Source organism: Panthera tigris, chromosome A3 (assembly GCF_018350195.1).
Source record: "Panthera tigris isolate Pti1 chromosome A3, P.tigris_Pti1_mat1.1, whole genome shotgun sequence".
Classification (NCBI taxonomy): domain Eukaryota; kingdom Metazoa; phylum Chordata; class Mammalia; order Carnivora; family Felidae; genus Panthera; species Panthera tigris.
Genome location: NC_056662.1, coordinates 67,330,655 through 67,355,262, shown reverse-complemented (window position 1 = coordinate 67,355,262; position 24,608 = coordinate 67,330,655). Strand labels below are relative to the sequence as shown.

Here is a 24,608-nt window from a genome sequence, read left to right as displayed (position 1 = left end):
TGGTATTTAGTTCAGCTATGTGACAGGAAATACCATTTGTAAAATACTAACCCACAGCAAAACCTACCCGTGCCTTTGAATATTATCTGTGCTGGTTCCAGCTCAGCTCCCCAGCACCACTCCCCACCCCCCGCTGTGGATTTAACCTCCACTTCTCCAGGATGAATCTGGGTCCTGGCCGTTTTTTTTAACCTTGTTTTAATAATCTTCTCATTTCCTAAATCTGGAGAGTAGTATAAACAGATAGTAACCCAAACTAACTAGTCCCAGGAGACGGTCTTTATGTGAACAAAGAAAAAATTTTGCGCTGGGTGGGCCATTCTGATTTCAGAATGTTATTCTCACTGTGACACTTTTTTATATTTATTTAGTTACTTTGAGATGGGGGGAGGGGCAGAGAGAGAGGGGGAGAGAGAGAGAATCCCAAGCAGGCTCTGCACTGTCAGCACAGAGCCTGATGTGGGGCTCAAACTCATGAACCATGAGATCATGACCTGAGTAGAAATCAAGAATTGGGTGCTTTACTAACCGAACCACCCAGGCGCCCCTCACCATGACACTTTTATGGAATAGGTACACCACATCCATATCACTGCCATAAATGCTATGGAATTTACTAAGCAGAGACCTCTGAGCCTCACTTTCTTTATCTGTGAAATGGTGATATTTGCCTCATATGTAAATTGCCACGTTATGGGTACTTGGTACCCATAGCAGATCCAAAGCAGGCTCTGTGCTGTGTTGGTACATATAGTTTTCCTTTCTCTTTGTCTTTCTCCTTTCTGTTTTCCCTGTCTCCCATTCTAGCCTTCCTTTCTCAAGTCAGGAAGAAAGGAAAAAGCCCAGACTCTGCAGTTTGCTTTAGCATCAGGTCAACTTGTTACAAATCCTTTTCTAGAACTAGGTGTCCATTCTGTCTGGCACATGACTATGCCTCTATCCTGCTCTCCAGATGTGATCTGTTCCTTAGTCCCTTGTGCTTGAATCCCTGCTCAGGGTTTCTCCTTGAAGACAGAATCTCTCAAAACAGAAAGAAGTTAACAGGCTTGGGGAAAAGACCCATGGTCAAATGTGTTTGAGAAACCCTGGTTAAGCAAGGGTTTACATGTCTCTACATGGCATTCCTTCCCAGAGCCTTCAGAAGCTAACCTTCTTATGGGCTCCAGGATGGGATAACAGGAAGCCATCCTCAAAGACCCACATGGATGGTTTGCCTCAGAACATTCTGGAATGTGCTCTTTTTTTTTTTTTTTTTAAGGTTTATTTACTTTTGAGAGAGAGAGAGCAAGAGCAGGGGAGGGGGAGAGAGAGAGAGACAGAGGATCCAAAGCAGGCTCTGTGCTGACAGCAGAGAGGCCTACATGAGGCTCGAACCCACAAACTGTGAGATAATGACCTGAGCTGAAGTCAGACGCTTAACCGACTGAGCCAGCGAGGCTCATGGAACATGCTCTTCTAAGAATAAAGTGTCTGGGGCTAGGAAACACACAGTCCACCTTTAATTCCTGATGCCCTGGCCTTTTCATTCTGTTGCCACCACCGTCTCTGCTCTAACCATGAAGATTGGCTCCAGGCCCAGACAGCTTCTCTAGCTTAGCAGAGTCTCAGCATCACTCTCAGAACAACCAAACCCCAGGTTCTTCCCCTGGGACACCAGCAGTTCTCATGGAAGAACATACCCCTTTTGCTTACCCAGACAGGAGACCAAAGAGCTTCCAGATAGGCCATGACTGGAGTGAACTCTTGCCTTTGACCTCGGCAAGCATATGAGAGTTTTGATCCCCAGGTCATCCTCTGGCATTGAGGGTGGCATCTGGCAGCTCTCTTCACTGGCAGCACTAAAGCCTCCCACCCCAGGTCCTGGCCTCTTCTGGCCAAGGCAGGGAACCCACCCGGGTCTCAGACCCTCTATGGGAATCAGGCTCTGGAATGCTGCATGATGCCCAGGGCACACTCCACCACTGGAACCGTGGAGCCTCAGCCTGTCTCTCCCCAACCCCACGAAGCCCCAGCCCAAGGTCATCTTCCCTTCACAGGCCTCTGGGACCCTCCTCAGTCTCCTACTACAGAGGGTCCAGGAGGGAACAGTGTGGGGCTACGGGCTAGGGCCAACCTCTCATCTGCCCCTTTAGTGAGTGGCACTGAACCCTTAGGCTATTCTCTTAGGGAAGAGTGAGCACCCAGCACATTCCACAGCCAAGTCTTGTCCAAAGTGTGAAGGAAGGAAACTGCCCCAATCAGAGCTTCTTGGTGGTAGACACAGTACTGGGACTCATGGTCTCAACCAGCCATCTGCCTGCCCTAAAGGTCTGTTCTCTGTCCTTAGGAACTGTAGGTGGCAAATGGGGACCTCTTGAGCCACAATTAAGAGGAGCTCCTTGTGCATGGGCTCCTGCCCTCTAGTCGCAGCAAGGGCTCAACCCACAAAGGCAGAAGAGCATGGAGGTCTAGGGGACAGACTCTCACACCCAAGTCACCTGGCCTGGCCTCTCATCTCACTTCCTCTACTTAGTATCCCTGACACATGTTGCTTAACATTCTCAGGGTCCTCATCTATAAACTGAATATGAATCACACCTACTTCCCAAGTTCTAAATAAGTTAATGCCAAATTACTAAGTAAAATGCTATATCATAGGCACTCAAAAAATAGTAGCACAGTGCTTACAAGTGAGGAGTTCTTGAGTCAGCACTGACCATTGCTAGCAGCCCCAGGCTGAGCAGCAGGCTGGGCCAGGCCCGCAGGTGACACTGATGAGGTCCCAGGGCTTCCTGCCTAGTCCTAAACTGGTTCTCCCATTCTATGGCAAGAGAAAACCAAGGTGCAAGCCCAGCGTGTACTGAGCTGTGAAATAAAAAGCACAACTTAAGCAAGTCAGCACAGCACCTGGAGATGGCAAAAGTAATCACGAAAAAGACTGATCAAAAATGACGTAGGGCTTTTCTACGTGTGGCCGACAGTTGTAAGGTGAAACCCTGGGACCACACTCATCACCCATACCAGAGACTCAGCATGGCTGTGTCCCAGCGATCTTCCACTGGCATGACTCAACTCCCCAGGGGACACTTGGCAGTGTTTGGGGACATTTAGTTGTCACAACCAGTACAGGGGGTACTACTGACATCGAGTGGGTAGGGGGCAGGGATGCTGCTTAACATCCTACCATGCACGGCACAGCCTCCACAACGAAAAATTACCTGGCCTAAAATGTCAATAGCACTGGGGCACCTGGGTGGCTCATTTGGGTAAGTGTCCAACTCTTGTCAGCTCAGGTCATGATCTCACAGTTTGTGAGTTCAAGCCCCACACAGGCTCTGTGCTAATGGTGCAGAGCCTGCTTGGGATTCTGTCTCTCCTTCTCTCTGCTCTTCCCCCACTTGTGCTCGCTCTCTCTCTCTCAAAAAATTAAAAAAAAAAAAAAATGTCAATAGCACCAAGGTTGAGAACCCCTGTTCCTTGCTGAGAAGGCCAGTGAGCTGAGTATGCCAAGCAGGATATCTGCCCTTCTGCATCTGTCTACTTTGTAGATAATCCATTGGAAGCTTAAGTTGGGCAATGTGCCTGAGGTGGCACAACCAGAAAAAGGTGCTGTCAGAATCGAACCCTGTCTGGGCCCCAAATCTCACGCCCTTTCCACTACACCACACTGATTACCAGGGCAGTAGTCACAACAGGAGAGAGGGCAGATAAAGTTTTTATATAGAAGACTTGCCAGGATTTGGACACCAAAGTGATCTCAAAAAACACAGGAAAAGGGGCAATCTGGCACTTAGAAAAGTAGAGCCAGAGGAGAGGCAGCAAGAGGGGCAGGTCTGAGGTACATCCAAGTGGAAATATCTAGCAAGGAGCTAGAAACACAAGACAGTACTTGGAGAGAAAACCAGAGGCTACACAGGTAGAGCTGGGTCTCTTTCTAGGCTAGGTGAGAGCAGAATGCAGGAGAAAACAGGGGAGGCCGCATGGCATCCAAAGCTGAGGACTGGTCACTTTATAGGAGGAGGGGGAGAAAAGGGAGAAAGGGAGACACACCCAAGAGGTCAAGGTAAAACCTGGAGGTGAAAGGATCCCTAAGGCAGGAAAGAATGTCCTCATGAGGCCTTGAAGAGCAGCAGAGGGCAGGGAAAACAGAGGTGAGAGACATCTGGGTTTAGTGACAGGGTCTGTAGGGATGGGGTGGGAGCAATTTCACCAGTGGGTGGGGGTGAGGCCAGGCTGCCAGTCTGGAAGCAAAGGGAATACAGATGCTGGGGCCCACAGGCAGAGGCTGTGGTTGGCGGTCCATGTCTTGGCCACCTCAATCCCCCAGCCCCCAGTTCCTGGTTTGGGCAGCTCTGGGGCTGCGTTGTTTCCTGGGTGCACTGGTTTCTGGCAGCCCTAGCAAAAGCCCCCTTTTTCAAACTCTACCTACACTTCAGTCTCAGGAGCACAAAAAGGCCCCAGGGCTTCCCACTCTCCAAAAAATCCAGCCCACCCCAGGCCAGGAGAAGGAGGCAGACAAGTGAGCCTTCGTGCAGGCGAGGGCCAACAAACAAGGCCTGCTTTCAAGGCTGCCTTCTGGTATTTATGTTCCTGTGGGCTCTCCAGTGGGAAGAGCTAGGCACTCAAGAGGAGGAAATGAGAAAGGGCATTATCTCCTCAGGGGCCCCTAGGGCTGGGCGGGGGTGCAGGACGCTGTGGTTACTGGATGGTGGCTCCCGGGTTTCAACTCTGTATTCTCAAAGGAAACCTTGAAAAAGATGTGGGATAAAGTCAGGTGAAGGGGGCCTGGCTCAGATCACACGTCTTAAACATGCAAATCTCCTCCTTACCCTCTTCTCTGCAGGCCCAAGGGCCCTCCTGAAGATAAGCAGAAAGTCCTGGAAGTTTAAAGAACTCTCTGGATCCAGGATCTCTCTCTGGACTTAAATATTGGGGGTGGGGGACAAAATCAACCACTTTGCTATGAAACCTGGTCAAGTAATTTATCTTAATTACCATGTAATTATTTTTAGTGTTTTCAGAAGAAGCTGTAGCTAAATGGCCCAGAAAGGATATTTAATGCTTTAGAATGTGATTCCCTCCCACACACTAATCATGCTGCGTTCAAATTGGAATGGTCTGAGAAGTTAAGGACCATCACATGCTGGGAGAGACCCAGGACCTTCATCCTTGGATGCTGGGGCTCTTCTGCCACATGTTCTGGTACAAATTCTTGTACCCCCAACCCCTGCGCATTCACTCAGCAAATAGTGTCTTCCAAGTGCTGGGTCCTGGGTGAAACACCATGCAGACAACAGAAACCAGTATGACCTGATTCCTGTGGTGGGGAAAGAAGGGTTTAGAAGTTAGGTTGTGTGTGAATCCTGGCCCCACCACTGACCAGCTGTGTGACAGGGGCAAGTTACTTTAATTCCCCAGGTGTGAAAAAAAGCATAATCATAGTTAACTTTTACTGTTTGTTATGGGCTGAATTGTGCCCCGCAATTCAGCCCTAATGCCTAGTACTTCAGACTGTGACTGTGGTTAGATAAGGGCCTCTAAAGAGTTGTTTCAGTGAAAATGAGACTGTTAGGGTAGTCCCTGAGCCAATCTGACTGGTGTCCCTATAAGAAGTGAGGACATACAGACAGACACCAGAGAGGAAGACACAGAGAAAACGCCACATAAGGACACAGCCAAGGAGAGAGGTCTCAGAAGAAACCAAACCTGTCAGCACCTTGATCTTAGGTTTCCAGCTTCCAGAACTGTGAGAAATGCATTTCTGTTGTTTAAACCACAGAGGTTGTGGTTTTTCTGACATGGTAGCTAGAGCAAACAGAGACAGGGTTCTTGAGACACTAAATAAAGTAACACCTGTAAGATGGCAGGTGCATAAATAGAGGCTGTTCTCACTAGATTCCTGCCCCCAAGCTGCTTATAACCTGGTAGGAAAGACCAGAGGTAACAACAAATGAAAGAATGTGCTCACTCTCCCGCACTAAAGCATACTGGGAGGTTGGGAAAGGACAGCCCTGGCGCAGAGGCAGGCAGGCTCTCTGGGGAGGGGACACATGCTTGGGCAGAGACATGGGGCAGCAGATGAGGCATCAGCGACCATACCCTCTTGCCCATGTTTCTGTGCATGTGGGTTACACGCCAGTTAATACCAGCATAGGGGACTGTCTCCTGCCTGGCTTCATCCATGAAACCCAGTTGTGCACAGGCTGACTGCTGCTACGGCAGGTCTCCCCTCCATAGCTGCCCAAACTGGACCACAAGCCCCAGAGACGAACGACATCAGAAGTAATCCAGGCTGTGTGCAAGCCTCACATCGAATGCATTTTGGCTTATCTGTGGCCAGTTCTGAGCTGTTGCTGACCACCAAGCTCACCTGGAAATGCCCGAATCACTGAATACACAGGCAGGAACCACTGACTTACAGAGAACCAAAGCACATTTGCTTCAATCCTCACCATTCCCGGCAATTCAATGAATGAACATGTATAAATACGTAACTTGAACAATTCTAAGATTTTAAAAATCAGTCATGAAAGTCCTATTTACAAACTAAGTACACAAGATCAACCTTTCACTTGGGCTCTTGGTCTCAAATGTAGATATCACACACAAAAATATTTGTGCCTCTCAGGCTACAGGGAGTACACACAAAATATTTGTGAACTTTATTGCATTTTGAAGGCCACTAAAGGTTTTAACAAAGAATTTTGCACTTACAGCAAAGTCTGATTAGAAACGTGTAAGTAGGGGGGCACCTGGGTGGCTCAGTCAGTTAAGCGACTGTGGTTCAGATCATGATCTCACAGTTTGTGGGTTTGAGCCCCGCATTGGGCTCCGTGCTGATAGCTCGGAGCCTGGAGCCTGCTTCGGATTCTGTGTCTCCCTCTTTCTTCGCCCCTCCCCTGCTCATGCTCTGTCTCTCTCTCTCAAAAATAAATAAACATTTAAAAACATAAATTTAAAAACAAAAAGAAACATGTAAGTAGGTATAAATGAACAGATTTGTCCACTGACATTCTCAGCGATGGGCATTAGCTTATATTTAAACTTACACATCACAGGGTGCCTGGCTGGCTCAGTCAGAATGACTCTTGATCTCAGGGTTGTGAGTTTGGCCCTATTTTGGGTGTAGAGATTATTTAAATAAATATATAAACTTAAAAAAAAAATCTTATGGGGCGTCTGGGTGGCTCAGTCAGTTGAGCCTCTGACTTCGACTCAGGCCATGATCTCACAGTTCATGAGTTTCAGCCCCATGTTGGGTTCTGCGCTGATAGCTCAGAGCCTGGAGCCTGCTTCAGATTCTGTGTTTCCCTCTCTCTGCCCCCCACCCCCACCACTTGTGATGCCTCTCTCTCTCTCTCAAAAACAAATAAACACTAAAAAATAATAATAACTTACTAACTCTACATACCAACCAGGGTGCTTGAATGGCCTTCTTCTGGACTCTGAATCTCCATGTAAATGAGTAACTCCCAGTGTCCTTTCAGAACACCCAGGTGCCTGTGCATATTTCTGCTCAGTGATGTCCATGAGCTCCAAACAGCACAGCAAGGGGCTCACCCAGCTCTAAGATGCAGGCCGACCTCCATGGACATGCCCAGGGCCTCTCTCGCCATACCCCTCTCTCCACCAGACCTTCTACTATTGCTCACAGCACAAAAATGTGCCTCTGGGTGAGGTCCCCACAGTTGTTTGCCCAGCCTGGAAGCCAGGAGGTCAGTGTTTAGGAGGTTTTGTTCCAGCTCTGCTTCATTCTGTCTCTGTAAGTTAGAACAAGTCGTTGCTAGCAACTGACTTCAAAAAGTCCTAACAATTTATGAAGATTCAAACTCTACCAATCTGTGAAGATGAATTCTCCTGAAAAAGAGGCCATACAGAGAAGTGTGTGCCTCCCTGAAGACCCGTTCCTATCCGATCTCTTTAGGACTCCTGCAACCATGCTTCAGGATGAAAGTTTTCTAATGGTGGTCACAACAGTATCTCCCATCTAATGCTCTTCTAAAAGGCCATGGAGCAGAGAAGCTCTATTTCCCCTTCCCTTGAAGGTGGGTCTGTCACTGCTCCCACCAATACAGTGTGGCAGAAGTAACACTGTGGCAATTCTAGGCATAGGCCTGAACTGCCCCAGAAGCTGTCTCTCCTGCTCTGTGGGAGCGCTGAGCCACCACATAAGAAGCCCAGGCTACATGGGGGAGCCACACTGAGGCGCCATCTTGGACATCCAGCCACCTTAGCTTTCAGTGATTCCAGCCTTGGCTGCCATCTGACTAGAACTATATGAGAGACCCTAAGCCAGAACCACCCAGCTGAGCCCAGTGTACCCACACGACCAGGAGAGATCATGTTAAATTGTGATCTTTAAGCCTCTACGTGTTTTTGTGTGGTAAAATACACATAAACATAACATTTACCCTTTTAGCCACTTTCAAGTGTAAAGTCCTGGTATTAAGTACATAGCTGTGCAACCATCACTACCATCCATCTTCAGAACTTTCCATCTTCCCAAATTGAAACTCTGGACTCACTGAACCCTAACTCTGGATGCCCCGCCCCAGCCCCTGGCCACCACCACTCTACTTTCTGCCTCTGTGAAGCTGACTACTCTAAGTACCTCATCTAAGGAATTGTACGATATTTATCCTTTTGTGACTGGCTTATCTCACTTAGTATAATGTCTTCAAGGTTCATCCATGTTGAAATACATGCCAGAATTTTCTTCCTTTTTGAGGCCGAACAATATTCCAGTGCATATGTACACTAGTCTGCCTGTCTGTTCATCCATCAATGAAAACCTCTACACTTTGGAGTGGTTGTTCTACAGCAATACACAGTCGGAGCACTGGGCAATGCAGGCCTGGTACAGCAGAGCAAGGTCCCTAAGGCAGATGTCAAGAGCTGGGAAGTCTGGCAGAAACACAGAGCACCAGGGCACTAACCCCCAGGGTAGATGACTAAGGAATCCAGGCTGGAATTCCCAATAGCGCTCATCACAGCAAGCTGGTTGCCTCCAGGGGTCTCCATTCTAGGCTGGGCACCACTCCCAGACAGGGACTGGCAGGACCCTGTTCATGCCTGGGTGCCTGCCCTGGCACAGGCTGATAGATCCAATAAACATTTGGTGAATGACTGAAAAATGTACGTGACATTGAAGCCAGGTTCTGGGTCATGTCAGAGTCTCTTACAGGCTCCCTATAGGGCAAGAACTGTGCCAAGGAAAATGCAGGAAAACAGCTGCTTCTGGCTGGAAATGGAAGGGGGAGGTGGCAGCAGCAGGACAATCTGACAGGGAAAAAACCCACAGCTTCCCTGGGAAGAGCAGGATCTCCACCAAAGTACTACCCTGACCCAGGCAGCGTAGCAAGAATTCTATCTGAAGAGGAGGCCCCTTGGGAAGGGTGTGCTGGGCATCAGCCTGAGCCAACAGGATGAGGTATCTTAGGCACCAGCCCTGCTTAGCATGTCAGCCTCAGTTCCCAGGGCTCAGGGCAGTAGAGCTCCGTGTGTCCATTTTAGGAGCAGGACGGGTTAGAGGAGCTCGGCCCTTTGGCCTGGCACAGGCTATGGTGGGCTGTAAGGGAGACTTGAACTCTGAGCTGAGTCACATATCTGAGCCCTGGGAGCTCTGAGACAATGACCTTCCTTCACTACAGGGGGAGCCAGGTTGGTTGTACCGTGACCCCTGCCCTCTCACCGGTAACTACTTTGCTGAGGAAAGCCAACATTCTCTTCCTGCTGCACTGCTCCATTTGGTCACATAACTAGGGTGCCCGACACAGGTCAGGATGCACCAGAGCACAGAAGCTAATTCCAAATCTAAGAAGAGGACTCATTTCTGGTTGACTTAAAGAGTGAGTAACAACCATACAATGCCCACTTGGGGTTTAACAAAAAGGGCTCATGTTATGTTTCAACTCTGCATTCAGGTTTTCCAGCCTTTAAAGATAAAGCAAAACCCCAAGTAATAATTACAAAGGTGTTTTTCTCTATTTCTCTTCAAAGCATACACCTTGAAGGTTAGAAACTGCTTACATGTGGAAGGCAGTTAGAAGTACCAATAAAAGAGTTCAAGAAACATGGATTTTTGAACTTGGCTCAGCTTCTAAGTAATCGTGGGGCTTTAAGCAAACTAATTACCCTCCTTGGGTCTCAGTTTCATAATGATAAATGAAGGAAAATAGTCTGTACTCCCATGATTTGGTTATGTGCATTAATGAGAATAACTATATGTGAGATGATATATAGATACACACTTATATATGGGAAGTCCTCATAAGAAAAACTAAACTATAAATATGTTAGAGATTTACTTATGTTCAGTAGGTGCTTGCTGAATAAATGGCAAAAAAACCCAAGACAATAACAAGACACATTTGGTGAGAACAGTCCCTCTTCACACTAGGAAATCCCCACTAGTGCATCTACCAGATCTTAGAAGACCACCTCTCTCCGCAGGAGGCCGAGCCCTTCTCACCCATATCTTAAGAACCAATTCTCAGGGCACCTGGGTGGCTCAGTCGGTTAGGCATCTGACTTCTGCTCAGGTCATGATCTCATGGTTCGTGAGTTTGAGCCCCACACTGGGCTGCTGTCAGCACAGAGCTGACTTTGGATCCTCCGTCCCCTCTCATTGCCCCTCTCCTGCTTGCACTCTCTCTCTCTCTCAAAAATAAGTAAACATTAAAAAAAAAAAAAAACCCCAACTCTCCCAGCCTGCACGCTCCCCTCCCATCTGGTCTTATATTCACCAGCCTGAAATCCAGGGTCAAAGCCTGCCCCAGCCCCCTGGCCCAACTCTCACTCCAGTTCGTGAGACGAAGCTACATCTTAGGACAACTTCCAAACTCAGAAGTCTAGGCCTGCACCATGGGTCTCCACTGCCTTTGATAGCAGAGGGAAACAACTTACACCCTCTTCCTGGTTTTCGTGAAGCACAGCCATGTGGAAAATTTGTGGACCAGGAGCTCAGGGCCTCCTCCCCCGACCTCAGACCTGGACTCCACTCATGACCTTCCCCTGCAAAATGAGGCTTGCACAAGTTCTTCTACCTCAAAGGGCTTTGGGGAGCATCATATAAGGTGAAGGACTCAGAAGTTTCTCTGAAAAATATGAAGCATTATAAATTCTTTTGCTTTTGTTACTCTTGCTTGTTTACTTCAATATGGTCTCAGATTAAGAGTCACTAAGGGCCTGGGATTGCTCCCCCGGGGGAAACTCTTTTGGTACAATGACCACACACAGAGAGAAAAGCTTGATGCCCTTTGCATTTCCAGCGCTAAGAGCAAATGCAGTATGAGCTCCAGGACAGTGGATGGGACAGAAGTCAGGAAACCAGGTTCCGGGCCTCTTTGGCCCTGCCAATAAATTAAGCGCATCACTTAACCTCTCTGGGCATTTTTCTTCATATGCACAATGGAACTGACAAGCCACCCGCATTCCTATTCACCAGGATGCCAAGAGGGCAAAGAATCTGAAAAGAAAAACACTGCACAAATAGAAATGTTGTAGTATTCAGTGGGCTTGGAGTTGAGAAAGAAGAGATGGAAAAGAAAACTAAAGGGGGGAAAGGAACAAATAATAAAGCAAGAAGACATCTGGGGTGAAATGTGAGGCACTTGAGAAGGCCCAGATGGAATGCTATGGAAGTTTCCAGTACAGTTAGCATCCCCCAAGCCCGAGAGTCTCTCTGGATTAGAAGCTCCACCACAGAGACATCTGAAGTTCAACTCCAGCAGAGAAAAGTGGATGGAAGGAAATGAAGTCCATCTACCACCTGCGGTGGCCTGAGACATACCAGAAGCCTAGGCTCGCTGCTATTTGCTTTTATAGCCCAGCTCAGAGTGAGAAGAGAGATGAGGAATTAATAGGTCCACTACCTACAAAAATTGTGTAATGTCCCCAGAGAGGAGCTGGCCAGGCCACATCCTGGTACATGACATCCAACCCAGAGTGCTCCACTTTAAGGGGGACAGTCAAAGACTACAGAGTTCCCAAAGGCTGGTCACCAGGATAGTGGGGTGTGCTGAAACCACATCACAGAAGGACAGGCTATAAAATCTGAAAGTGTGTCCCTAAACAAGATTTGTGGAGGACATGAGAAGCAAAGGCTCTCTTAGAATCAGAAAAATACTTGAAACATCGTCTGATCCAACCTTCACAAGAGAGGAACCTCTAACACAACATCTCTGCAGAGGAATTAACCAGCTGCTGCATGAACTCTTCCATTAATGGAGACCATGTCACTTTATGAGGAGTTCATCTCATTATCACTATGGCACGATTAAACTCTTCTCCCTCCTATTAACCCCAAATTAACCTCCTCCTGGCTTTCATTTGTGCTCTGTGGGGACGCAAGTTAAATCTAAACAGTTTTTCACCAGCCTATTCTTCACACCACTGAAGACAGCTGGCCTTGATGACGTGCATCGGGTCTTTGCACAGACTTGCCCAGAAGGAGCACATGCCCCTGAAACACATCTCCAGGCCCCTCCAATGCTTCATTCCTGGTCATCTCCAGCCAGCTTTGACCTCAGGCTGCCATGGAACGCTGACTGCTGCCCCTGCCTTGCTCAGAGCATGGCATCCTGGCCATGGCCCCTAGTTGTGTTTGCTTTCCAAAGAGGTTTTGGCCTCCTGCCCCTTTGGCCAAACTCTGGTCCATCTCTTTTCTTGGCTCTGCTGCTGTGCCCAGTGCTAAGGGCTTATCATGAACATCTCCAACATGGTCCACGAGACCAAAAAATGAGAGTCCCAAATTCATGCCACTTTGTAGAAAGCAGCTGGTTATTTGACTTTAGTCCTTCTAAAGTAGACTGAATCTAGAATGTTCAATAGACATTAAATATATTTTCTAATACCTCGTTTGACGGATGAGGAAATAGAGGTCCAAAGGGGTAAAAGGATTCACTCAGGTAACACAGCCAAGAAGATGAACTCTCATCTTTGATTTTTCAGTCCCACATTCCTTCTGCAGTTAAGAGGAAGTGGAGTTATCTTATGGCTCTCTTCTCAGTACATTTGGGGTAAATTGTCCATAGTTTGTGGGTATGTGCATTCATTCTTTGACTCAACAGACCTTCGCTAAGCACCTACTAAGTGCTTTGGAAATATTCTCAGTGAGATTTGAAGTAAGCTTCCCAAAGGGAACCACATCTTGTTGTGTGTGAACACAGTGTGTGTGTGTATATGAACTAATTAATTCTTTCATGCATGCACACATTCACTCAACAATGATAGCTGAGCACACTTAACACTATACTACACACTGGTACAAGTAAAAATAGTCACAGTCCCTTACCCCAGGGTATTCTCTGTCTAGTACAGACAGTTCTCAAATGTTTTGTTAATGCAGGCTACTATGGGGACCCACAGCCAGGTGCTTAGTTAAGATCGGTGAGAATGATGGCTATGTGTCCGTAATGGATGGTATGCGTATGTCCGTGTGGTGGGGGAGTGATGCTGCCAGGACTGAAAAGGCCTCTGAAAGAGCAGGCTTATGAACTGAATCCTGAAGGCTGATATGAATTGATCAGGCAGAGCAGACTGGAGAGCGGTGAGTGTTTGTGCAAAGGCGGCGGCGGGGTGGGGGGGGGGGTGGGGGGTGGGGTGGGGAGAAGGCACAGAAGAGAGCCTGATTCTGCAGGCAGAGGGGCCCAGCTGGAGTCAGGGCCTAACATGGTTCTGCCATAAAGAGGCAGGTAGGTGAGTAAGGTACAGAAGCCCTTCTGTGTCATGTAAGGAGTTGATTTTATCCTAAAGGCAACAGGATTCAGTGAAAGAATTTAGAGAAAGGAAACAGGATCAGATCAAAATTTCAGAAAGAAAGCTCTTACAGTGGAGGATGGACAGGAAGGCAGTGAGGCCAGGGGCAGGGAAACCCGATAGGAGGCGATAGTTGGAAAGCAGGAGAAAACCAGGGCTGAACCTGATAGCTCCTGCCTACACACATACTTGATTTAAGTCTGAAATAGGAGAAGAGAGGAGAGACTATTTTTCATGTACCTCTCTCATGGCACGGGAGCAAGTACCCCACAGCTCTGCAGACACACATCATCATCACCTTTCTCCACAGTGACTTGCTGGCAACAGAAAAGTGATCTCAGCTGTAGCTTCATGACCAGTCTCGATGTGCAGGAGCCTCAAACAGAGCAGCCACTCAGGAGGTAGCGGCTGCATGCATGAGCCACATACATCCAAAGGGGGTGGGGGTGGGGGAAGCAGTCCTAAACAAAGTAAGATCAGGGTCTCAAAAGCACGGATAAGTCAAGTCCAAGCAAGGCAACGAGTCAGAAACAAGACAAATAGGAAAAGTTCCAAGAGGAAAGGTGTTTTAAAAACAAACACAAAAGTTTCTTCACAAGAATAGCAGGCGAACAGCTTAGACAAACTAGGAAACCCAGAAAGGAGCCAGCACCTGTCTCAGGCGGTGAAAGTCTGTGGGTCTCCTGTCTCTGGAGGCAGCCCGCTGCTGGGGAAGCCCATACAGTGCTCTCATGAGAATCCAGGAAGGCGCCTCCTCTGGCCAGACGGGCAACAAGCAGGCCTCAAGTGGTGGAGTTTGCAGCGGGGTGCCCGAACACAGCCCACTAAGGCCTGTGTGCACCTGCGCATGGGCACATGTGGGCAGGAGAGGAGAATGTGTGGGCGGGAAGCAGGCAGATCCAGACAAGCAGGGGGCTGTTTAAAGCTGGGTAAACCCCATCACGTGTGGTACAGAGCCATTCCCACTGGGAGCTGATAGTCAAAGAAAAATGATAAAGGGGATGAGGTTGGAACCCTAAAATAACAAGTTTCTGCCTTTGGGGCGGGGCGGAGGGGGGAAATGTTCATCTAGGCAAGTCTGAGCTTTCTCTGGACTGGAAGATTCTGACATTATCACCCAGTTCCCAGGAAAGCCTGATCACTTGTTTTCCCTCAAGATAATTTTATGAAAATCAGAAGCACCTGGTAAGTAGCTGCCTTACTACTTACAATGACCCCAACGAGGCACCTTCCACTGAAGCTAGACTGGCAGCCACCAGGGGGATTTTCACAAAATTTATGAGGTTCTGCTTTGAACCACAAACAAGCAAAAGGCCTAGAGCTGCACTAGGGGAGGTTCTCAGTTGTAAAGATGTGAGATTAAAACATTTCTCTATGTGGGGCGCCTGGGTGGCTCAGTCGGTTAAGTGTCTGACTTCAGCTCAGGTCACGATCTCGCGGTCCGTGGGTTCGAGCCCCGCATCGGGCTCTGTGCTGACAGCTCGGAGCCTGGAGCCTGTTTCCGATTCTGTGTCTCCCTCTCTCTGACCCTCCCTCGTTCATGCTCTGTCTCTCTCTGTCTCAAAAATAAATAAACGTTAAAAAAAAAATTAAAAAAAAAAATTTCTCTCTGTTGGTATTAACGCTAAACTGAGGCCAACAAAAGCAAGTTTTGTAGCATCAATTACTGTCTTCTAGTGCCTCCAAACTTGCCCTGAATATGCATTACAGTGAGCTAGGGGAGAAAACTTTCAAAGGGATGAACAGAGGCCAGTATGACAGTCCCGTCTCTGAATTTCTGGGCCATAGCTGTTTTAAATTAGATTCTCAACGCTGCTTCTGTGAAACTCTTGGCTTAGCTCTGCAATGGAAAAGTTATTTTTATGCTCCGGGCCACAGATATTTATATGGAGGCACATCCCCATAATTCCAATTATGTTTTGTTTTCATGATGCTCTTTTCCTCTACTTAAGAGCCATCATAGATATCATTATTATTTCTGATAAGACACTTGCAAAAAAGCTCTGGGCCAAGTACAGATTCCACAGGGCCCAGACAAATGACGCTGTAAACAGGCAGATTTTAGGTCTTGTGAAACCCTCAAGGAATACCTTCAGTTCTTCTGCCCACTATGGCTGCCTCTCCTTTGTCGATTCCCCACCCCCAATGAAACCCTTTAATTACTCAGGAACTTCATAATCCCTCCTGGGAAAACCTAATCCCAGAAGTCATTTTGTTATTTACTCTTTATATACTCTCTCTGGGGTCTTTGCATTTAATTTTTTTAAGTATATTTATTTATTTTGAGAGAGGAGAGCAGAGGAGCGGCAGAGAGAGAGAGAGAGAGAGAGAGAGAGAGAGAGAGAATCCCAAGCAGTCTCCTCACTGTCAAGCAAGGAGCCTGACATGGGGCTCGATCCCAAGAACCACGAGATCTGACCTGAGCTGAAGTCAAAAGTCCAACTCTCAATGATGAGCCACCCAGGAGCCCCCTGGTCTTTGCATTTAAAATGCTATTTTCAATAATGAAATAAAGGGTTTTTATCTTCAGAAGGACAGGAACACCAACTACTAAAGCAAAGAGATACTTGTGGTTAAGAAGGACACTCAAATAACAACACAGTTAGTCTATAGAAATGTCCATCAACATGTTGTGGGGACAACTAAAAGCTGTTGGTACAAAAGCAAAAGCAAAATGGTGATTCAAGGCTTTAAGGAAATTCATCCAAGAGAAATCTACATTGATTACCAAGAAAACCTAAGTTATTATGAGGTGTTCCCATGGCCTCTCCCTAAAAGTCTCTCTGGTTAGACCTTCTGAAGCACAATCTTGATTTGAAAGAGACAGAACAGTGGAGGGGAGATAACAGGAGACCACTATCTATGAGCTTTAACATATGCCAAGAACTTGGTCCATATTATTTCTTGTTATCTCACTTAATCTTCAGAACAACTTATTGAGGTAGGTCTTGCTAGTACTGTTTTATAGAAAAGGAAACTTAGCCTCAGAGATGTTAAGTAACTTGCCTAAGGCCACTGTTATGGTCTGAATGTTTGTGTCCGCCTGAAATTAATATGTTGAAATCCTAACCCCCAAGCTGATGGTATCAGGAGATGGGGCCTTTGGGAGGTAACTGAGTCACGAGGATGGAGTTCTCATGAATGAGATCAGTGCCCCTAAAAGAAGAGGATGTAGACTGAACTCTTGCCCCTTCAATGGTGTGAGTACATAGTGAGAAGATGGCTGTCTGCAGTTCAGAAGAGGGTCCTCACCGGAACCATGCCGGCACCCTTACTCTGGACTGCTAGTCTCCAGAACCATGAGAAATTAACTTTTGTTGTTAATATGTCACCCTGTCTGTTAAACTTTGTTACAGCAGCCCAAATACACTAAAATAGAGCCACACATCTAGTTAGTGGCAAAGCTTAAAATCAAACCCAGATCTGCCGGACTCCAAAGTCCGTTTCTTTTCCATTATCACCTAGGGCTGATGTGAGGACCAGGGGAGAAGGCCAAAAGTGTCTGCTGATTTGGTTCTTTAAAAGAATAGATTTGTTGGGAAGATACGGGAAAGATATGCTTGCATAGATCTCCTTAAACATTTCCTATAAACAGGCTCAGCTGGTATCAAACAACATTCCCGGAGATGCTGCCAGCTGCATATAAAGAATTGATCATTCAGTATAAATCTGTCTGCACTGTTATAACAGACACAAGTAAATACACATGCCCAACAGAGATAGAACATCACCATCATGACCCTAGGGAACACATCTGCTTCACAAAGTCTTCCTTTCAACATAAATGTGAGTTAGGATGCTGGTTGGTCAGCCATCAATGTTATTATTGAACATTGTACTGAAGGGTCTACCCAATGCAATAAGACAAGAAAAAGATCTAAGTCACAAGGAATGAAAAGACAAATTAGTATTGTTTTGTAATTGTCTACATAAAATATTCAATAATATCTACATACAGACTCTTAGAACTATTAAGAGAAGTCAGCTTGGATGCTAGATGCAGGATCAAAATCCCCAAATCAGAAATGTTTCTATGGGCCAGCAAATAACCAATTTGAAAATATAATAAAAGATATGTAAAATATCAACAAAACCTATAGGAAATTAATACAGCAAAAGTTGTGTAAGACACTGATAGGGGAACTTACCAAACACCATCCACCTGAATAAAAGGCGCAGATAAGAAGACCTAATATTGTAAAGGTATCGGTTCCCTGGAATATAATGTGAATGCAAGTTCAATAAAAATCCCAACGTTGTTTTGTCTTTGCGTGTGACTAGACAAACTAACGTTTATATGAACTAGTAAAATCTAAGAAAGCCAAGAAATTATGAAAAAATAAATAAAAGTAATTCTAAAAGCTAGCAATTATTGAGTTTCCTTATATGGCAGGCAATATTTTGCATACATTATCTCTTCACAATTATCCTTGAAGTGGATATTATTATCTATTTTATAGACAAGGAGACTGAGAGAAATTAGGTAACTCATCCAAGGTTACTTGGTACTCTTAGGAGTAGCAACAGACGCAAGAAGACAATGGTGCAATATCTTCCCAAGTACTCAGGGGAAATCATCGTGAGTCAAAAATTCTACACTCAAACTCTCCTTTGTAAGTGCAAAATAAAGACATTTTCAGGAAAACGAATACTTTCAAGTTTACCAAAGCTCTTTTACGAAAGAACTTCTTCTAAACTTACATTCACATGAAGAAAAATGAACTCAGAAGGAAGAAGTGGGATGTCTGAAGGAGCAGCCTCCAAACTGCATTGAATTGATGAAACAAAACAATGCACAGGCATACCTCATTTTATTGCACTTTGCAGATATGGCATTTTTTACAAATTGAGGGTTTGCAGCAACTCTGCATCGAACAAGTCTATTCACACTTTTGCAACAGCATTTGCTCACATCACGTCCTTGTGTCACATTTGGGTAAGTCTCACAATGTTTCAAACATTTTCATGACTATTATATTTGTTATGGTGATCTGTGATCAGTGATTACTACGCACTGAAAGCTCAGATGATGGTTAGCATTTTTTAACAATAAAGTATTTTCTTAATTAAGGCATGCACATTGTTGCCTCGACATAATTATTGCATACTTTAATAAAGTACAGTATAGTGTAAACAAACTTTTTTTTAATGTTTATTTTTGAGAGAGAGAGAGAGAGAGAGAGAGAATGTGAGCAGGGGAGGGGCAGAGAGACAGGGAGACACAGAATCTGAAGCAGTCTCCAGACTCTGAGCTGTCAGCACAGAGCCCGATAAGGGGCTTGAACCCACAAACCGTGAGATCATGACCTGAGCCGAAGTCAGATGCTTAACTGACTGAGCCACCCAGGTGCTCCTAAACATAATTTTTTTATGCACTGGGAAGCCAAAAAATTCATCTGACTCACTTTTTTGCAATATTCATTCCACTGCAGTGGTCCAGACCAAATCTGCAATATCTCGGAGATGTGCCTATAAAGTAGGTGAGGAAAGTGGGACCACAGGAAAAGTAAAGGTAGGAAATAGGAGGTGTCTAATAACATTATTAGTTATTGAAAATACAGGCCATAAAGTCCCACACACATGTGAGAAGTAGGCAACTAAGTTGGCTATGTGCTTCTTTTTAGCCAAATAAGAAGTGAGAAACATCAGTTAAAGGATTCACAGCATCCACAAGACAAAACAGCCAAGTTGCTCACAAGAACTGTTTCTCACACTGAGACCAGGAAGACCTTTCCCATATAGTTAATGGGATACAAGATCTGGGACATTGGTCTGAATGTGGTAATTTGGGAAAGGGGTCCTTGACTCCTACAATTTTTTTTTTTTTTTTTCAATAAGAAGTTGCTTTAGAAGCATCAGCCTTCCTGGGGTACCTGGGTGGCTCAGTCGGTTAAGTGACCAACTCTTGGTTTTGGCTCAGGTCGGATCTCATGGTTTAGTGAGTTCAAGCCCCACATCAGGCTCTGCGCTCACAGTGCAGAGCCTGCTTGGGATTCTCTGCCTCTCCCTCTCCCTCTCTGCCCTTCCCTCATTCGTGCTATCTCTGCCTCTCTCAAAATAAATAAATAAACTTTAAAAACAAAGAAAAAAAGAAGTATCAGCCTTCCAGAATCTCTTCCTTGAAGAATAGAAGAGATAAAGCCTCCTACTTAAAGGTGTGTTATTTGAATGACCATGTTTTTAGAAAAGCCCAAGTTTCTGTGGATCTTTAGGTATTTTCCAGGAAGAAGATGGATAAGGTGACCTTGGGGGCCTGGCTCCTTTTGAGGGTACATTGTGGTACAGGATGTGGGTATTTTTTCCCAAACCACCCCCAGAATCACTCACGCTGAATATTTCCACCTCCACTAAACCAGTTCATTTTGCCAATGCATGGAACCACTCATACAGCCAGGCTTCCGAAAAATAGTTTATTGCTGTGCTTTTATAGTAATAAGCATCAAGACATAATAAGCTCTTCTTTCCTGTTCAATGGTAAATCCTTGACCTACCTATCCTGACACACCATATAACACATAGGCAAAAGCGAGCCTGGGAGCTTTCCTCGGATCTTCCTATCCATCACACTCCCCTGACAATGCCAAGAACAACGAAAGCCCATGTGGACAGAGCTTTGAAAACATAACATGCCTGATCTACTTTAAAAATCCTGCCTTGGGGCGCCTGGGTGGCGCAGTCGGTTGGGCGTCCGACTTCAGCTCAGGTCACGATCTCGCGGTCTGTGAGTTCGAGCCCCGTATCGGGCTCTGGGCTGATGGCTCAGAGCTTGGAGCCTGCTTCCAATTCTGTGTCTCCTTCTCTCTCTGCCCCTCCCCCCTTCATGCTCTGTCTCTCTCTGTCTCAAAAATAAATAAAAACGTTAAAAAAAATTTTTTTTAAAAATCCTGCCTTCTACCAGGACTGCTCCAGAATCCCAGGGGGTTCCTGGAACTCCAGGCTGCCTGGGAAGCTTCAGAGGAATTCTAGATACCTTTTGTGGGTACAGCTGACTCTTCTGGGAAGGTGAGCTACCTCTGGCTAAGTCTGGAGCAATTCCCAAGGACTTCCAAAGAGAAGTGACAATGAGACACAGAAAAGATGAGAGGCAGAGACATTTTACAATTAACCAAAACATTAGTTCTTACTAAAGTACCTAATACTTCACCTTTCCTTTTTTACATTTTCTTTCTTAATGTAGAATACTTGGTAGGAAGATGGTAGACAGTAGTGATTAAGATGCATAGACTTTGGTCACTGACCTGAATTCAAGATCTCATTCTAGTACACAGAGGCCATGCAGCCCTGGCAAGTTACCCCTCTGATTCTAGTTTCATGAGAATAACAGTTTCACGAGAATAATAACAGTATTTACCTCACAGAGTTTTAAAATGAAACACCATATACAAGTGGTTTATACTCAATAAATGTTAGCTATTACTACTGCAAAAACTTGACAAATACTGGCAAGCACAAAAAAAACCCCTCAAAAGCACCTGTAATCCTACCATCCACTTTGATGTTTGTAATTCCAGTATTTTTTTGATGTATTTTCAAATAGTGAGATTATAGTACTTTCTATTTCATAACTTGCTTTTAAAACTTAACACCATACCCTAAGCATGTTCTATGTAAGTCAGTGTTCTTGTACAATACGATTTTTAAAGGCCACATCATAGCCCCTTGGGCTATTTTACTTCTTAACAACCCTTGCCCTTCTTCCTCTCTGCAGGCCCCACACTTCATGTATTTCCAATTCATCTGACCCTCCCAGATGATAACTGGCTGCTTTCTATCAGCTAATTGGGGATGCAGGCTTCATCTTACCATCTAGATGACCCGCTCCTTAGCCTTCACTTTACTGGCCTTCATTCATCCCCATCACGAAGAGGGGCCTGTTGGGCTACACAGCAAACATTGGTGTCTGATGCCAAACCACTCAAGATTCCATGAGGTGGCACCAGAAGCTAAACAAGGCAGAAAGGCAATTTCTTTCCCAACAGTATAAGGCTGACCTCTAGGGCATTAAATACAGTATTAAAAATCCTCAGGAAGAGGAAGAGACAAAAGATTTTTATCTGCGTGCATTGTTTTCCTAAGCAACAGAGCCAAACAAGTTCAAAACTTACAGGCTTTCTATTTGAATGAAAGTAACAACACTTACTTATCAATGACATTTTAAGACCACAGTAAAACCTAACTAATTCATACTAATGGGGAACTATCAAACTGCATCAGTGGAGAAATATGAATTTACATCCTTTTACATCCTTACATCCTTTTGAGAGAGCAAGAGACAGAGCACGAGTGGTGGAGGGGCAGAGAGAGAGGGAGACACAGAATCCAAAGCAGGCTCCAGGCTCCTAGCTCCAAGCTGTCAGCATAGAGCCCAACGCGACGCGACGTGGGGCTCAAACCCATGAACCATGAGATCACGACCTGAGCCAAAATCGTACGCTTAACCGACTGAGCCACCCAGGCGCCCCTCCAATGAAAATTTTTTTTTAAGAAATCTTTATTTCCAGGGGCGCCTGGGTGGCTCAGCCAGTTAAGCATCTGACTCGATTTCGCCTCTGGTGATGATCTCATAGTTCATGAGTTTGGTTTGTGAGTTGGAGCCCCGCATCTGGCTCCACACTGACAGAGAGGATTCTCTCTCTCTCTCTCTCTCTCCCTCTCTCTCTCTGCCCCTCCCCCGAGCACGCATCCTCTCAAAAATAAATGAACTTAAAAAAATAAATCTTTATTTCCAAATCGTTCAACACTTTGACCTGTTTTGACAAGTTGTTCAGAGCTTGATCCTAATACATTTGTTACAGCCACATTTAGCGTTCTTATAGAAACAGAAACAGCTGAAGTTCTTAAGAGCATTCTCCCTAAAGACAATAAGTGTTCAACATCCCCTGCGATCCTGCTCACACAGCTCACTCCTCAGGGAAGTGTTTTCTTCTTAGTCATGTGGACGCAAACCTCAGCTCAGGCTCCCTCCCACCTCCCTCCAGTTCTGAGTGAGTGGGCAGACGCTTGCCATCTCAACCCAGATCAAACCCTAAAACAAAACAAAACAAAACAAAATCCCTCCAAATTCCAGACTCGATCTGTCCAGACCCATCTGAGAATTAACGAGCTCCTTCTAAGCACCCAGAGAACTAAGCCTGTCATGGAAACACTGATTCAACCATAATGAGAACCGACATAAAACCGCACAAATGAACTAAACATTGTTCCACCCAATCGGAGCCAAGCTACAGCAACAGCCTCAGGAATAAAATAAGCAAGGCTGTTTTTCTTCTTTGTGGTCCTACTCATTTTAGCGCCTTCCACCCTTGTCTTCACAACTGTTTATGAGAAAGTGGGAGCGGGGGAGTTGGGAGAGAGATGGGGAGCCAGCCTGGGAAACGCCAACAAACACTGCGGTTTGTGTCAGGCAAATTACAACTTCTGGCCTGGGGGAGGCCTAACAGTCTGGGGTAGTCTGAAAACGAGCCACACTGAACTCCCATCTCCCACAACAGTTAAGTGTGGAATGAAGTCTTTATTTTCCAAAGATCAAGTTCTGCTCAGTATTTTTAGCAAGCATTCTTTTTATCTCTTTATTATTTTTAAATTTTTTTAATTTATTTTTTTTTCGGAATTAGAAAGGTTAATTATATGAAGTAACATTATTAATGGAAGAAAGTATATAGGAGGAAAGGCTACCAAAAAAAAAAGTTCAACCAACACAAATAGTAAAAACCTAAATAGAGCCTAAGTAGGAATATATTTTAATTTCCCCTTGGACCCAGCAAGGGACAGTTTGTGAGTCCAGGGGACCCAACACCAAATCTCAGTGAACGTCACTCCTGCAGAAAATGCTGGGGCAAGTGTGGAGGCCCCTTGCGACTGCGGCCGCTGGTCCTGGGTCATCACCTACTAGAGCTGGGAGGGGACAGCGGCCGCTGGTCCCGGGTCACCACCTACTAGAGCTGGAGGGGACAGCCGGCCGGAGACACCAGCTGTGGCCCGAGGCAGGGGGACCAGAGCCTCCCGCGGAAAGGGGCGGGGGAGGGGCTGCAGCACGAAGAACGAGAGCCAGGAAGAAGGCAGGTGAGAGTCCGGGGTGGGGGGGGAGGGGGGGAATCCACAGCCCCCGAGGGAGGGTGACTCAGGTCGGGGAGGCCCGGACCGCGCACGGGTTACTAGGCGCCCCCCGCCCCCGCCCTCGAAAGTGTGTCTGGATTTTCTTTGCTGTTTGAGTTTTCTCTTTACAGCCGGACCCAGGTCCCAGCAGCCCCAGGGCCGACGTGCGTAGGGGAAGCCCGGTCGGGGCCCTCCCGGGATGCCTCTGGGGGCGGCAGAGGAGGAGGGAGGGAGATGGGGCGCCCGCGCACGGCGCCCAGAGAGCCCGGGAGATGCCCGCGACCCGGGGGCGCGCGCGCTCCCCGCCCGCAAACTTTCCCAGCCAAGTAGGTGTGGCCCCACCCTGCAGAGAAGGATCCCCTTGCCTGCCCGACTGTCCCCTGGGGCTGGTCACTCACCCGCAACGCCGCTGGGGCTCCGACTCCGGCGGCCGCCATCCACTACGGAGGAGGAGGAGCGGGAGGGGACCCGGGGGGAGGGGGGAGGGGGAGGGGGAGGGCGGGGAGGGGGAGGGGGAGGGCCCGGAGCCAGCAGGAGCGGAGCCTGCAGGAGTGGCAGGGAGGGAAGGGGGCGGCCACCCCGCGGGGACTCCAGTCCCCGCCCCACCTCCTCTCCGTACCCTGCCGGCCCCCTTTCTCTCCCCACTCTCTTTCCAGGCCTGGATCCCCCAAAGTCTTTTCAGGTGTCCTATTCTCATTCTCTTCCCTCTGGCGCATCTTCCTTCCCCTGAGTCTCCAGCCCCCAAGAAGGGGAGAACACGCTCCCTCCAGCAGAAG

The 24,608-nt window shown here is 46.7% G+C and overlaps 1 protein-coding gene across 4 annotated transcripts in view; it reads right to left on the bottom strand.

Moving 5' to 3' along the window:
* The window catches only part of LOC122230405 (stonin-1), a 57,315-nt gene that overhangs the window by 26,544 nt on the left and 6,163 nt on the right, over positions 1-24,608 (bottom strand). Inside the window, exon 1 of one of the 4 annotated variants that reach the window (XM_042981349.1) lies at positions 24,231-24,271. The exons of the other annotated variants lie outside the window; for them this stretch is intronic. The gene's annotated coding sequence lies outside the window, so the exon portion shown is untranslated. Of the gene's footprint in view, positions 1-24,230; positions 24,272-24,608 lie in introns of those variants that run through there. 4 annotated transcript variants of the gene reach the window in all.